General features: G+C 44.1%; 1 pseudogene; it reads left to right on the top strand.

The window, feature by feature from the left end:
• The first annotated feature begins 2,027 nt into the window (after positions 1 to 2,027).
• Positions 2,028 to 2,569, top strand: LOC102441390 (annotated as a pseudogene).
• The last annotated feature ends 1,373 nt before the right edge of the window (positions 2,570 to 3,942 follow it).

Here is a 3,942-nt window from a genome sequence, read left to right as displayed (position 1 = left end):
CAGGAGACCTTCCGGAGATCTTCCAGACTTCCTTCCAGACAAATGCCATGGTGGCGGGGCTGAGGCAGAGGCAGTTAGGGGTGATCAGGGTGGTGGGGGGTGGCAGTTGGGAGCAATCAGGCTGGCAGGAAGAACAGGTGGGGGCAAGCAGGCCAGCAGAGGGGGGCAGTTGGGGATGAGCAGGCTTGCAGGGGGACATTTGGGAGAGAGCAGGCCAGCGGGGGGCGGGGGGGGGGCACTTGGGGGCAATCAGTCCAGCAGGGGTGGGCAGTTAGGGGTGATCAGGCCAGAGGGGGGCAGTTGGGGTTGATCAGGCCAGCATGCAGAGTGGTTAGGGGTGATCAGGCAGGCAGGCAGGTGAGCGGTTAGGAGCCAGCGGTCCCGGATTGTGAGAGGGATGTCTGACTGCCGGAAGTCGGACATCCCCCAAGGGGTCCCAGATAGGAGAGGGTGCAGGCCGGGCTGAGGGATACCCCCCCCATGCATGAATTTTGTGCACCGGGCCACTAGTTTAGAATATAAAACCCTAATATGCAAATAGACCGAACGGCAGAACAACCGAACAACCGGTCGCTATGTCATGCGCTGACCACCAGGGGGCATGCACAGAACATGGTGGGCATTGGCAGAACAAGGCGGCAGAGTGCGGAACATGGCAGGCATCGAGCACAGCGGGATGGTGGAGCAGGTGAGTGGGGGCACCAGACCAAGGCAGAGTGCCAGTCACTGTCATCAGGGCGAACATCTGGTGGTTACTGAAAATTCTTTACTCCTGCATGCTGTGGTCCCGCTGGGCACTCGCACCTGCTGCTGGTGCCGGCTTGCTAACACCTGCTGCTGTTGCCCACTGCCAGCCCCGATCACTCGGTGTTGTCAGCGGGTGTGAGCAGCGGCTGCTGGCCCCGATCACCCCTGAGGGCTTCTCCACCTCCCCCTGCTCCTGAGAGGCAATGGGGGCAGCAGCCACCATTCACACCCACTGCTGGCACTGACCCTAATTGCTCCATGTGGTCAGCAGGTGTGAGTGGGGCCAGAGCAGTCAGCACATGGGAGTGGCAGTGGCGGGAGCGGGGCTGCAGCAGACAGGGGACCTGGGGCCATGGTGGTAGGGGCCAGGCAGGGGCGCAAGAGATGGGCCGAGACCTGCCCCTGTGCCCACCGCAGCCTCGTGGCCCATAGTTCCTTTCAAGGTGCACGAATTCATGCACTGGGCCCCTAGTTTTATCATAATGAAACTAAGATAGAAATCAATAACAAAAAGATGATGAGAATATCCCATATGTTTGAAATTTAAAAATTTAGTTTAATAACCTGTGAGTTAAAGAAAGCATCACACTAAAATTAGACTGGACTATTTTGATATATCTTAACAAAACAAGTAGGATTCAATTAAGCAGTATATAGGGAAAATTTAACAGCCTTGAATATATTAGAAAAAGAGAAAGACTAAGGATTAATGCATTAACTATCCTTCTCAAGAATGAGAAAAACAGAAACAATGAACCCAAAAGAAGACAAGGAAGAAAATAATTAAGAGAAGAAATTAATGAAATGGTAAACAAGTATCTAAGAAAGATAACCCAAATACCCAAAAGTTGATTCTTTGAAATATTAATAAAATTTGACAAATCTCTGGCAATGTACAAGAAAACTATAAGAAGGCACAATAACCAATAGCAGAAATTGAAAGGGGAATAGCAACTCAAATACTGTAGACATAGTAAAAAGGTAAAATAAAATATTATACCCAAATCTATGACAAGAAGCTAAAAAATTTAGTTGGAAAACAAATTGCTAGAAATATAATCCAACTGATTCATCAAGATTAGATAAACTGGAGCATGATAACTGTTAAATAAGTTAAATTTTAGGATCATCTGGCCAAGAGTACTACCAAAAATTCAAAAAAAAAGAAATAATCCAATCTTACAGAAACACTTCCATAGGATAGAGAAAAAAGGAGAACACTCACTCCCTAAAAATGTTATTTGTTTAGCATAATCCTAATATCAAGAAAGGAAAATTAAATGCCATTATCAAATGGAGTGCCCAATGGCCTGCAGTGCAACGTGCCCAAGTTTTAGTGTGACTACCGCAATACATACCTCACCCGTGACTCTCCGTCTGTGAGAAACACTGCAGCGGTAGGAAACACAATGAGAATGTGCAAGACTACATCAGAGATGATGGAAGAGCAGGCTCAGAGCCTGACTGGCAAAACAACTGCAGCCTCTCAGCAAGGAAAGATACCTCCTACTCCACAGGGGCAATGACTCTCACTTTCTCCTAGTCTTCTGGATCCTCCTTGCCCTGGCATGATGCCAGCACTCCATATGGGGGCCCTCCCATGATGCCAATGATGGGCTCTCCTCCTCCTGGGATGATGCCAGTAAGACTTGGTTCTCAGCATGGGCCTCCTGCTCACCTTTCCTACAACTCTGGACAAATGCTTAGTGCTCCTGGAATAAGGCTGCCAATGCCTGGGCACATGGGAATGGTGCCTCGGCCCCCAGTGATGAGACCTCCCGCCTGTCCCATAATAGTGCCCACTCGGCCAGGAATGACTTGACCAGGAAGGTGAGAAGAGAGGAGAGCCTCTTTCTATCAGTTATATATTACTTGTTCTACTTCACCAGGAGATTGTGGTGCTGTGACCCTGGGTGTTTTCAAACAGCAAGGTCAGGAAGATTCACTCCCTCTTCCTATCAAAGAGAGAATAGTTTGGGCAGGGAGTAATGGGGCAAAAAATAAATTTTAATTTGTATTGTGAAATGTGAAAATAAAATTGTCAACTCTTTTAGTTTAAAAAAAGAGCCATTATCACTCACTGACAAAAATTAAAGGAGAAAAATCACACAATTATCTTTATGACACATAAAAAGCTTTTGTTAAAATTCTCTTTATGCTGGGAGAAATAATCTTTTTAAGCTAGGACTAGAAGGACATTCCCTTAATCTTTAAATGGTATGAAACATTGAATACAAAACAAGTGAATTGTGAAATGTTAAAAGCATTCCTGAGATCATAAACAAATGTCCATTATTCATATTGTACTGGAGGTTTTTGCCAGCATGATAAGGCAAAGAAATACAAATTATGTAGATTATAGAGGAAGAAATAAAGTTATTATTTGCAGATGATATTAAGGAGTGCACAGAAAATCCAAAGATACCTACAGATAAAATACTATAATTTTTAAAAAGTAAGGTTGCAGCCCGGCCAGAGTGGCTCAGTTAGTTGGTTGAGGGTCATCCTGTGCACTGAAGGGTTGCCGGTTTGATTCCTGGTGTGGGCACATGCCTGGGTTGTGCGTTGGATCTCCAGTTGGGGCACTGTGCGGAGGGCAGTCAATCTGTTTCTCTCTCACATTCTCTCTCTCTCTTTCTCTCTCTCTCTCTCCCCCCCTGCTTCCTCTCTCTAAGCATGTCCTCAGGTGAGGATTCAAAAAAAGGAAGGTTGCAGAATTTGAAAAAAACACACAATAATTTTATTTCATAAACCAGCAACAAACAGAAATTGACATTTAAAATAAAGATACAATTTACAACCATAAAAAATCAAGTACCTAGGAACAAGTGTAATAAAGTGTAAGATCTCTATGGGGAAATTATATGGCTTTATAAAGAGACATTAAGATGACTTACATTAATGAAGAAATATATGATGCTCATGAATGGAAAGATTCACTTTTTAAGTTATCAATTCTCTTCTCCCCCAGTACATTATAACAGGACATTACATTACTTTAAAATTCATATGAAATAATAAAATGTCATTAACATCTAGGAAATATCTTAAGAAAAAAGAACAGGAAGAAAAAACTTGCCCTACTAATTATTAAGACTTGTTATAAATCTATATTAAACAAGATGGTCTGGTATTGGTGCACAGATAGGAAATTTGACAAATGTAATAGGTCAAAATAGACTTACATATATACTG

This window comes from Myotis lucifugus, unplaced genomic scaffold, assembly GCF_000147115.1.
Source record: "Myotis lucifugus unplaced genomic scaffold, Myoluc2.0 scaffold_28, whole genome shotgun sequence".
NCBI classification, from domain to species: domain Eukaryota; kingdom Metazoa; phylum Chordata; class Mammalia; order Chiroptera; family Vespertilionidae; genus Myotis; species Myotis lucifugus.
The sequence above is the reverse complement of the archived record's forward strand: the minus strand, read 5'-3'. Positions and strand labels throughout refer to the sequence as shown.